General features: G+C 40.6%; 1 long non-coding RNA gene across 1 annotated transcript in view; it reads right to left on the reverse strand.

Moving 5' to 3' along the window:
- Positions 1 to 688: 688 nt before the first annotated feature.
- The window catches only part of LOC129472280 (uncharacterized), a 68,148-nt gene continuing 56,431 nt past the window's right edge, over positions 689 to 12,405 (reverse strand). The window contains exons 4-5 of the long non-coding RNA XR_008653867.2: positions 6,580 to 6,785; positions 689 to 1,299 (exon numbers count right to left, since the gene is read on the reverse strand). This is a non-coding gene — a long non-coding RNA (uncharacterized lncRNA). The remainder of the gene's footprint in view (positions 1,300 to 6,579; positions 6,786 to 12,405) is intronic.

Raw genomic sequence — 12,405 nt, forward strand, 5'->3', positions numbered from 1 at the left:
AATTATACCATGCCTGTCCTATCTCAGCAAGTCTTCTGATATCAAGAGTTTATTTGTCATGTTGCTGACCAGAGGGGAAGGTGTACCCATTAGTGCCAAGGCTTTGACGGATCTCAGCACACGGAAATATTCCTGGGGGCTATGTTTCATCTCAAGCATATGACTGAATTAATCCCCAGGTTATGCCACAACTTTCCTTTGACACTTAGGTAATAAATAAGACATACTTTTAAAATAACTTTCCCTTTAGGCTAGAATATTTCTGACAACTGACTTGACTCTGATTTGCTTTCATCCAGAAGAAACTTGTTGTCAAGGAGCCTCCTGTTCATGACTTAGGGGCTGAATATGTGCCCCCATCTCCTAGACTGCAGCCCTGAATTAGGTCTTTCTCTGAATAAATTCTTAATTATCTTTCGACTTAGCTGTAAGCTCATTAATAATCTACTAGATTGTGCAGCCACTTAAGTCCCTAAGGCTTTGATTCCTCAAAAATGCAAACTGAATACCTTAAGTATAATATTTGCAAAAGTAGATCACATCAGGATATGAAAAAGAGCCTTGGAATCAACTTTATTCCTTTGTGTAAAGAACATATAAATGTATCATATTTTACATGAAAAAGTCCACTGTTATATTCCAAGTACTCAAATCTTTTCTAAACATAATGTTATTTCTATCTCATGTACAAGCTTTGAGGAACCGCTGCTGAGACTGAAAGAGGAAATCTAAAAAGAGAGAGCATGGACAAGTGGGGACTGGAGACTGAACAGCGAGAACTGTTTGGTTCATTTACCCCACGGAAAAATTGTGAAACCAGTGGGGTCTTTATGAGTTTTTAGGTTGACATCTGAAATTTTTATCATAATTCTAATAACTGCAAAAGATATGGTTTCCCGTGTATTACGTTTTATAATCCTTTAAATATATTTTGATTGAAATCGGCAGAGTTTGTTCATTCAATTAGTGGAAAACTCCAGTCTTCAATCAAACCTATCAGCCAAAGAGATTAAATTTCTGAGAGAAAACGTCTGACTTCATTTTTAGAGTCAATCAACTTGGTGCTACATATGCCTTCTATGAGCTCCTCGCTGCTGAGTGAGAATTCTGAGATGTTAACCACCTTGCTCTGGCATGGTGCCTTGCCTGGACATGCTTCCTCACAGAAACAAAGCCTTAGTCCTCAGGAAGGAAACATTCTTGAGCTGTCCTTTTGTTGAGTGCCCAAGAGGTTTTACACACTGGGTCGGAGCAACGTCCAGATAGCTGAGAGCGGTGCCTGTCTTTTCCCCCTGTTTCCTGTAGAGTACAAAAAGAGCAATTAACAAAGGGGAATGGAGAAGAAGAACTGACAGAGGGACTCTTGAGCAGAATAATCTTAGGGACAAATACAGATGGAAGTTAAGAATCTAGAAATGTATTTTCTTATAGCTATCCAGGCTCTCTGGAAAATATTCCCATGTCCATAGGGATATATATGCCCAGTGATGATAAATCTCTAAAGAAGACATGAAGAAATAAGAGAAAGGCAAGATGAGAGACAAGACACTAACTCCCAAAGAAAATTCCCGAGTTTCTCAACCCTTCAAGGGCCATTTGAGAGCAATTTAGTGTTGTGCAAGTCACTGTATGCAGTATGCAGAGCAGACAGAATTTGCTGCGGGATGTGAAGCTCACCAAGCGACCAAGGGATCTAACTGGAACCAGCAGAGAAGAGCCCTTTAGAAGTAGAAGTGAGAGAATGTTCCTAACTGATTCACAGACACAGTACTTCCCAGCACTCCCAGTGAGCGCCAGAAAACCCGGGGGTCCAAACCTAAAAGACGGGACATCAACAAGGCTGAGATGATCCATTTTGCCCAAAGATTTGTAATCTTTTTATGTGGGCTACCCATACAATGTCTGAAACGTGTTTTATGGCATTCTGTCAAATTCTTTGTTGTAGGATTGCTGGTTTTTCAGATACCCTCAAGAGTCCTGAAAAAGTTAACAGGCCACCTGGCAATGCTCTGCAAAACTAATTAGTGAGGGGAAGTATTGAAAAATCACTCAGATGGCAGTGTGGCAATTACAAACCATTGAAAGTGTGAGGCAGATGGTGAAGTTCCTATGTCGTCTTACTTATCAGTTCAACAAAACCATACCAATTGCCCACCACGTGCAAAGCACAACTAATAATGAAAAGGCAGGTATGTAAATTCATAAAATGCAATACAGGAAGTCTGATTTTACTGGACAAACACTATCAGCATGAGCAATTCACGAGTGTGACCCTGCCATCTTAGCCATCTAATCTTCCACGACTGCTCAGCATTTTCTCACTTCTGGACATTCCTCAAACCCTTCCTCCACCTGAATATTCTACCAGATCCTTGGCTTCCTCTCCCCATGGGGGTGAAATCATGTGCATGCTGCTTGACACATAAACACATCTGGCCACATTACTTCCATGCACATTGCTGTGGGTTCATGCACCACACTGCATCATCTTTGTCTTCCTATATCACCCAGCAGTTCATGGAGAATAACATGGCAAGGACCATGTCTTACTCTTCTTTATACATTGAATGTTTGACAATGTCTGACACATTGCAGGCATAATAGGATCAAATCCCACTTTCAAAGCCAAATGAAGTGTGCCTGATTGCCCCTTAATCTTGAGGATTCCTTCCCTCTTCTCCTACACCACTCTTGATATATCTAAGGACTGCTCTCAAACACTGCATATATGGTAGTTACTTGTGTAGTCTACTAATCCAACTACCCTCTTGGGAAAAAGAAATATATTTTGCTTTTCTTTGTAACCTCCACAGAATCCATCAGAAAAGAACTTCTGCTTACATAGCCCAAGCTAACAAAGCCAAGCCGCCCTTCCCACTGCTCCAATCTTTTTCTGCACCTGTCTCTCCTGTGGTCACTTAATTACAGCCACTTGGACTTCTGTTCTGACCCTTAAGCCCTGCTCAAACGCATTCGCATCCAAGGGCCTTCACAACTGTTGCTCTGTCTGCCTGGAACATCGGCCCCTTGATCCTCAGAGCTCAGCTCTTTTGATTCCTTCAACACTGAGCTTAAATAGTATTTCCTAAAGAATCATCCTCAACCATTCTCACATCAGTAGCCCTACCACAGGCTCATCATGTCTTTTATGTCACCTGGCTTTTTTCTCTTGTTTATTTATTACTCACATGCTCCTCCCCTCAACACACACACACACACACACACACACACACACACACACTAGAATGTATGGTCAGCCAGGAGAGTCCTGGTCCATCCATTGTCACTGCTTTACCCCCAGTAAAGTGCCTAGAACAAAGTAGGTGTATAATAAATATTATCAGTTGAATAAATAAATTATAAAATATTAGGTAATTCAAGAATTATTGCTGGAATAAAAAATAAAGAAATAAAGTCATTGTATCCCATCTTCACTCGCTGTTTCAACATACATAAAAACATTTTCTGAATAATAAATCCATGTATTGATATCTACATTGACACCTTAACAAAACTGAAAATCACTAGGTGTTGGGACCTTGGGAGAAATGGACGCTTCTCAAAAAATGAGTGGACAAAATTCAATCTAAAACTGCATTAAAAACAAGTCACATTGCATTAAATTGGAAAGCAATATAACACATTATTCAATTAAACCCCAGAACCTACTAACTAAAACCTCAATGAATTGAAAATATAGTGGGGCTCCACTTTTGTGCAAAGCATACGTACATCTTAGCAGCTGGGTCAGGATTTGCCATCCCTTAAGAAGGTTATGCCCCACAGTCAAATCTGTGAACAGACATTTGTGAAGATGCAATTGTGTGCTAGGCCCTGGGCTCAGCATAAATGGCACATACACAGAGAAGAAACAGTGTACAGTCAGGAAAGAATAGAATAGTAAGGAATGGGGAAGAGGTTTGTTGTTGGGGAGACTTCCCAGAGGAGATAATGTACATATACGTGACGATCTACTTTGGGAAGGAAAACCACTAGTACAAAGTAAGAACCGGTACTAGCCCAAGGGAACAGCTGCTGCAAGGGAAAACTGAATGAGGTCAGGCTATGCTCCTGCCCAACTAGGTTGGCAGCAATAAGCAAAGAGAACTGAAAAAATAAGTAAAAGATAAGATATTTAATCATCACTTATAAAATTCACGAGGTCAGGAGATTGAGACCATCCTGGCTAACATGGGGAAACCTCGTCTCTACTAAAAATAGAAAAAATTAGCCAGGCATGGTGGCACGTGCTTGTTGTCCCAGCTACTAGGGAGGCTGAGGCAGAGAATCGCTTGAACCCAGGAGGCAGAGGTTGCAGTGAGCCGAGATCACGCCACTGCACTCCAGCCTGGGTGATAGAGCAAGACTCCATCTCAAAAAAAAAAACCAAAAAACAAAAAATCAAGTATAGTTACAAGGTAAGAATGAAATCCCAGAAGTTTTAAGACCTTTAAAAACAAACACTGACATAAAGAAAGTTTTTGAGTACAAAGTAATTGATTAGACATTTAACCTAAGCCCTAGTCCTCATAATAGAATTATTTAATAAACTTTTAATTTTGGAATAATTTTGGTTTTGTGGAAAATATACAAAGATATACCAAGAGTTCCCATATGCCCTTCACCCAGTTCTCACTAGTGCTGTGGCTCTCACTGCCATGGACTGTGGGGGCTCAGAACATGATATCTCAAAGCATCATCCTCTGGCATGCAGAGTACTTTGAACTAAAGGAGACTGGAAGAGCCTCAGAAGCAAACCCTTTCTGACCTTTTCCTTTTCTCCTGACTCCCACCCCTGTTCCTTCTCCTGAAGAGTTTCACAGAAATCAGAATTCTTCTCTCCTAAGCCAGGTCATAGAAACTTGAACTCTTCCCCAAATTCAGCCATAAAACTTAGAAAGTTCACTCCCTGACCCTCTCCCTCTCTCTCGAAGACCCTCATGTGACAGGTGTCCTGTCTTATGCCCATAGGAAAGGAAGGTCACACAGAGACCAGGAAGAATCCAAACAGACAGGCCTTGCCAGACTCCCCCTCAGACTGTCACCTTTAGATCACACTCTTTGGCCCAGTCACATTTCTACATGACTGCCTGTTTTTCATCAAACCTCAGAATAAAAATGCACATTTCCCCTGAGTCTTTGGGTCTTCATTTCTGAAGGCTCCCGCGTCACATAAAACTTTGATTAAATAAATTTGCATGCTTTTCTCGTTAACTCATCTTTTGTTATAGGAGTGTCTGCTGTGACCTTATGATGGGTGAGGAAAGGGACCACACCTTTCCATCCCTACAGTACAGTCGTCAAAACTAAGAAACTGACATTGGCATATTACTACCGACTTTATTCAGATTTCATCGAGTTTTTCACTAAGGCCCTTTATGTGTTTCAGGATCAAATCCAGAATACCCCATCGCATTTAGCCAACATAGTATTTTAAATCACAACCTTATTGTTAATGGGGATAAGATTAACTATGCTTACAAATTCTAAAAAGAAGGATGTCATAGCACAATGAATCATAGTCACCCACTGACTTTTGTTTTTAATAAAAGGGTGCTGTACTATGCAAAACCTATTTACTAGTAAAGCATGGTTGGAAAATTGTCCTTTGATTATAAAATTAACTTTTCTTGTTGACTTTCATTATAATTTCAGAATATTTTATCCTCGTTGCTGAATGAGCTTCAATAGACAGTGGTTCCTAACACTTAGCTTTAATTTCCCTCTTTTCACACCCTTGAGCAGTTAATGATCTATAAACATATTCTTACTTGCATTAAGATGTTGATGCGGCTTTCTTCTTTTGTAATTTTTTTTTAATCTGTCCTTTTTGGAAATTAATTGTGTATGAGGTTTTCTAAGAATGCATTCACAGAGGGGTATTTTGATCTTATTTTCACATAGAGCTAATTACGCTGAATGGAATCAACTCATCACTGTAAGGTGAGCTCATGCTCTGTGAGTTGTCCAAGTACCTCAGCCTCCCCACAGCTTACCCCAGTGAAGGGGAGAAAGGGGAACTCCACAAAAGTGGGATCCCAACCAAGTTCTGACAGACAGTGGGGAAAAGGAGACTCAGCAGAAACGAAATAAACATGTGACATGAATATAATATTCTATTTCAATATATTTTATTTCACTAAGCATAATAACATCCTTTTAGTCACTCACTCTCTTTCCTTCTCTTCCTTTCCTTTTATTAGTAGAAGATGTAGCAAATTAATTTAAGTGCCTGCCATTGTCCTCCCATCTTCTCTCTCTCCCAAAGTCTTCCCCCAACATAAAACCTTTGTGACTTTTGTTTTTGGTATTATAGTCCTTATGTTGATATTTTAATGAAATATACTGTTAAGGCATATGTTACACACACACGCACACACCCACAAACACACATACACACACACACACACAGTTTTTCTGTTGGCTCAAATGGCAGAGTCAACCCAAATGAAAATGTGTAAGTCTGTAGGCTGCAAACAAGGTTTGTGTCTTTGCTGAACAACCTTGTTTGAAATCCATCCCATGACCTCCCACCCCAGCCTTCTTTTCCCTGGAGATGACAAGGATAATAATGCATACCTGGCAAAGAGTTGATGCCAAGTAAATGGTGGCTTCAATTATTCAATTTTCCTCCTCAAGTTTCCTGTAAGGGCACCCTATGCACCAGTAATGACCACAGTTTTACTTTGGTTTGCTTGCCAGAGGAGAGCTTGGTTTGTTCTCAGTCCTTGTTCTGTATCCCTTCCTTGGGTGTTAGTAGAGGCTGATGAGTGGGAGTGGATTTTCTAAACACAGGAAAAAGAATAAACAAAACTGTCAAGAGAAAAGAGTACAATCTATTAGAGGTTTTGATCACCCTATTTGTCACAGAGAAATAACAGATGCATTAATGCACTCAGCACTTATAATTCAGAGATCATCGTTACACCAAATGACAAATGATGTTACTATAATGTACCATTTGTCTTTTCTCACGTAGTTAAAAAACCATAATTACTAAAAATCATGACAACTTGCCAATTAAACAGACTCATTCACCCACAGATGAAACATGCATCTTTGCATTTTGCAAATTAAATAGATGTGTGTGGGGAGGATAAGAACCAAAGTGTGTAGTACAGTGATTTATTAGGAAGCTTGAAGAGGTACACATTAAAAGTAAAATAATTTCTACCTGTTTTCTAGAGCATCTGAGCCACCTGAAAAAATTTCCAGTTGTAAAAAACAGTAATCTGTTTTCTTCCTAAAGACTTTGAGACTTTGTAACAATCTGACTAATAAAGTTAATCTAATCTCATCTGTCTTTTACATTTATTGTGCCAGTGAACAAATAACCTAATACAAGTAAAAAGAATGGATTAATCTTATATTATTTGAAAAAATAATTTTAAACGTACATAAAACCACTGGGCACACCATTTTGGAAATAAACAATAAAATGCATTACCCCCAGAAAAACGGTACAGAAAGGGAGGAAAGGGTCCAGGATATGGCAACAGACAGCTGATTGAGTGCCTGAAAGGACTTGAGAGAAGGGCTGGTCAGGGCCAGCTAACATCCAGCCCTCATGAAGAGAGAAAAAGTGGCAGTATACTTAATACATGCTGTTTCTGGTCTGGGTGACTTTGGGACCCAGGAGGATGAGGGCAGCCCTCTTAGCAAGTGGAGCTCAACTTTGTTCACATGTCACAAGAGTTTATGGATTCTGTAATACATGTCAATTCCTAGAAGGAGAAGCTTCCATTTGCCTTTGCCTGCTGACAGACCACCCCTTTATTTGGAAGAAACTACCTCTTTTGTTATGCAATGTAAAATAAAGAGCCATTCCCTTGAGAGACAGAGAGAGAGAGAGAGAGAGAGTGTGTGTGTGTGTGTGTGTGTGTCTTAAGGAAAAACAGTGTAAGACTGGGTGCAGTGGCTCACGCCTGTAATCTTAGCACTCTGGGAGGCTGAGGCGGGCAGATCACCTGAAGCCAGGAGTTCAAGACTAGCCTGGCCAACATGGTGAAACCCTGTCTCTACTAAAATACAAAAACAGCCAGGCATCGTGGTGCATGCCTGCAATCCCAGCTACTCGGGAAGCTGAGGCAGGAGAGTCACTTGAACCCAGGAGGTAGAGGTTGCAGTGAGCCGAGATCGTGCCACTGCACTCCAGCCTGGGCGACAGAGCGAGACTCTGTCTCAACAAAACAAAACAAAACAAAACAGAAACAGTGTAGTAATCCAAATGCAGATATTTCAGGTTTGTTTAATAAGATAAATTCTGTTGTGCATCAACTAGAGGCCACCGTGGAGAATGTGGTTAGGTGCACAGGTTGTGGGGACAGTGGGTAAAGATCTCATCCCAGGGTCCCCACATCCTATAGTGGCTGCCACAGGGAAATTCACTTAAGCTCTCTCTGCTTCTGTTTTCTCCTCTTAAAATGAGCCTAATCACAGTACTCAATTCATAGGGCTATTGTGAGCATTCGTGAAATGAATCTCCTGCCCATGGTAGATGCTCAGTAAGTGCTGGGTGTTTGTTGGTGGGTGGGAAGGGATATTTCTTTCCTCTGTTTGTGTTTAGACAGCAAAATTCTAAAATTGGTGTCTGGTTTGTTAGAGATGGATCTGATTTGCAGAAACCATTGCAATGAGGGAGTTAGCAGAAATGTGGCCTTGCCGTCTGTTGGAGTGTGAGATTTGCCAGCTACAATTATAGAAAGGCCTAATTAATTTTAGAATGGATAAAACCCAAAAAGCAGTCTTCGTTTGCAAACAAAATTGTGTTACAGCCAGAGCTTTCATAAAGAAAAGTCCAAATACCCCAAACCCATCTTTGTATTTTGTGAGGATAGGATCATCATCAACGGCAAAAATATCTACTTCTTTGACAGTAATGAAACTGGAAATGATAATTTAAGCAGGGAGCACCAGCATATGAGACTATAGAATTTCCATTTGCACTAGCTATCCTTCTCTTTACAGAGCTGTTTGAATTTCCCTTGGGAAAAGATGCAATGCAGACTGGCTTTGAAACTTGGACTCCTTGGCCAAAACATGCATATTTGTTTCCTTTTAATTTGTTCAGATGTATCATCAACACAACCAGAATCCCTGTACAGTTGGTACTGGACTAGTTAATTAGCAAGTGTAAATAAACAGGTGAGAGAAAATAAATTTGCTGTTTAGATTTTGCAATTTTTTGGCAAATAGTCAAAGGGACGGCTTTTACATTTCTAAAAGAAGGAGAAGGTGACATATGACTTAGATGAATGTATGATCCTAATCTACTGTATTTCACCAACTCTTACTTAATGCAAGAAATGGAAATATTATCTCAACAGAACCATAGTAGTATCCTATAAGGAGGAGATCGGGAGAATAGAGAATTTTGGGGTCTGAGCTCAAGTGACTTAAGGCAGATCTTTCAGTGCAGGAAATCAATTGTCATTGGGCTTGGTTCATAAGGTCATGGTTTAGGACTGGTAGCACAATCCAGTGGGGTCTTGAAGTGAGTCTGAGGAATAGACTAGGTTGGATAGGCAAGCCAATAAGCAAGCCATTTGTATGGACAAATCAATTTGCAGAAATTCCCTGAAGCAGGTGGGAAGTTATTTATTGATTTATGCCTTTATCTTACTAAAAAAAAAAAAAGAATGTCCTGCAACAAATTGTGAAGTTATGTGTTTATAGTCAGCCTCAGTCCTCCATCCTGATAGTGAAGCTCTGCAGACACAGGTTGTCCCTTCTCTCCTGATACCATGTCAATTGCCCTTTCCCTTGTACCACACTTTCTGCTCTCTGCCCAGGGCCAGAACTCTGCTTTAACTACAGAATGCAAATTCCATTCCCATGCCCTGTCTCTCTTGCAAGTGCACAGCGCTGAAGTTGAACACTTTAAAGCTCTCAGTCTCCAAGTCCTGTCTGTGAGCTTGCTCTGAGCTGCTTGTGCTTTAATTCTCTGGGGAGTTTTTCTTTTCTCCTGGAACCCTTCATTTTTAATGTATCACATATTTTTCCAGAGTATGTGTACAGCTAGGTTTGTGAATCCTTGAACCAGGAGACAGAAATGAGTAATAATTCAATGTTTCTTGAGCTGATTAAAGGCATAGAATACCTAAACACCATCTTGTTCTTTCTATGATACTGTGAAGAATGTCAGATTCAAATACTTGTAACTGAAATGATTATATATGGTATTTAGGACTACACTTTACTAGCAATAAGCAGTACCAGGTAAAAGGTTTAAATACAATGCACAAAAGATCTTTTTTAATTAAGAAAATTGCTCTCATCAACTTCTTCCCATTAAAAATTGAGGGAGGGAAAAAGGTGAGTCACATTGTGTCTGGAGGAAGCATTAGACCACAGGGCCATGCAAACACAGAGAATGAGAACCACTGGGCTAGAAAGAAACACAGCTGGAAACTCAGTCTGTGAGGCTGCCTAAATAGCAGCTGTAGAGGATCACATTTGCATTCTGACAGGAAGTATGTTGCCATAATCTGGAGAAGATACAGGAAGTAAGAATTACAGGTTCTTTGTGACTGCAGGTATGTGAGATAATTTTTTTTTATGTTGGAGGAATTCTAAGACTCCCTTGTCCTCAGAGGTAGGCAGCCATCTGTTTTGCTCATGACTACACTGGTCCTCTATTATAACTGGTATTTGTCTTATGCTTTCAGTTCAGGCAGGTTGGGCCAGGTTATGCCTCGGTAACAAACAGCCCCCAAATCTCTGTGATTTAACACATCAAGCATGCCCTTTTCCTTCACAATAAACATCAGTACAGTTCCACCAGGAGCTCCAACATTAATGGGGCTCCATCCCTGCATGCGCTTGTATGACATGTTAGAAGAAAGGGCTGTTGGGAGTCACACACTGGCTCTCAAGCTTCCATCTGTAAGCAACACAGTTCACTTCCATTTCAATTTCATTTGCCAAAGTTAGTCACATGACCACACATAATTTCAAAAGGGGAAGAAAGTTTATGTCTACCATATGCCCAGAAATAGAACCAGAGCACATTATTTACCCAACAGCCTCCAAACGTTAACTTAGGTTTGAGAAATAGACATTCTCACACTCAAATTGCAGCTCCAACAACAGTTAGTAGGTAGCCTGAAAAGTACTGAGAGAGAAAATGGGTCCCTAAAGAAGCTGTTTGCATTATCTCTCCGACGGTTTGTATTGATGGGCTGGGTTAAATTAAAAGGGCCAAAGCAGGAAAGACATTAGCTATCCCAATCTGTCCCATCCTTTAATCAATGCCAAATCCCTCCCTGCTGTGAAATGTTCTATGACTGTCTCAGGCTGCATTGTTCTCTCTCGTTTCTTCAGTTATCACCAATACCTAACACATGGTCACTCTTTGATAACAATGAGGGAAGTGAATGAATGCTTGTAAATCAGTATTCCGGGGGAAACAGTTCTTCTCCTCTGTGCCACTCCACAAAGTGCCTAGGCCAAGGATGGCACACAGTACAAAAACCATAACCCTGTAACAGTTGATTGACTAAAAACAATAATAAACACCAAATTGATGGATGTGAGCTGAGCTCCTCATGGTTCCCTCAAAGAATAGATGCCATTTCTATTAAAAGCACATTGCTTACTCCTCCCACTCAGCCTGGCCACACAGAGTGAGTTGGAAGACTGCTGAATATAAATGACATTTGGCTGGGTCCTTGTGAGGACAGTCATTAATATTGCTAACAGGTCCATGTGTTAAACTTGGCCCAACACGGGCACCAGATGCATCCTCCCAGGCAACCTGGGGGCCCTTCTGATGACTCCTCCAGGCCAGGCATACTGCATCTGCTTGCATTCAGGCAGCCTGGCCACTTGGCTCGAGACAGAGCATCCATGGCAAGAACGAACACTCTCCCAGCGAGGCTCTACTTCATGAAAAATGAATGTAGCTGGGGAGGTTGAGTCCTGCTGGCAGATCTGGTCTACAGATGGTGTACTTCTTCTAATGACCGGGGACAGCCGATTGAAAGATCATCTAGGCCTACTTCTGCAGTCCCAGAGGAGTTAGATAAATTCAACAAGGATTTATAATAATTGTATGCCTACTTTTTATCTAACCCTGTGATCAGGAAAATGGGCAATCAGAGATTCGGAAGAAAGATGAACCAAGGCGTCCTTTGACAAAGGTGTGATCTTAAAGTTGGACAGTGTGTAATGAGAGAAGGAAATAAATTCCTCACTGTGGTCAAGGGTTAAACATTTTTTAATAAACTAATAAAGGATTCATAGACATTATTTCTTTTAATATTTCCAATCACCCTATGAATAGATACTAATATCTCCATTTTCCAGATGAGGAAAAGAAGGCTCAGAGGTTACATGGCTTCCCCCAAAGTCTGACACTTGATAGAGTCAAGATTTAAACCTCTGATTCTGAAGGCCATGTTATGA

The sequence above is a fragment of the Symphalangus syndactylus genome, chromosome 22, assembly GCF_028878055.3.
Source record: "Symphalangus syndactylus isolate Jambi chromosome 22, NHGRI_mSymSyn1-v2.1_pri, whole genome shotgun sequence".
Lineage (NCBI taxonomy): Eukaryota > Metazoa > Chordata > Mammalia > Primates > Hylobatidae > Symphalangus > Symphalangus syndactylus.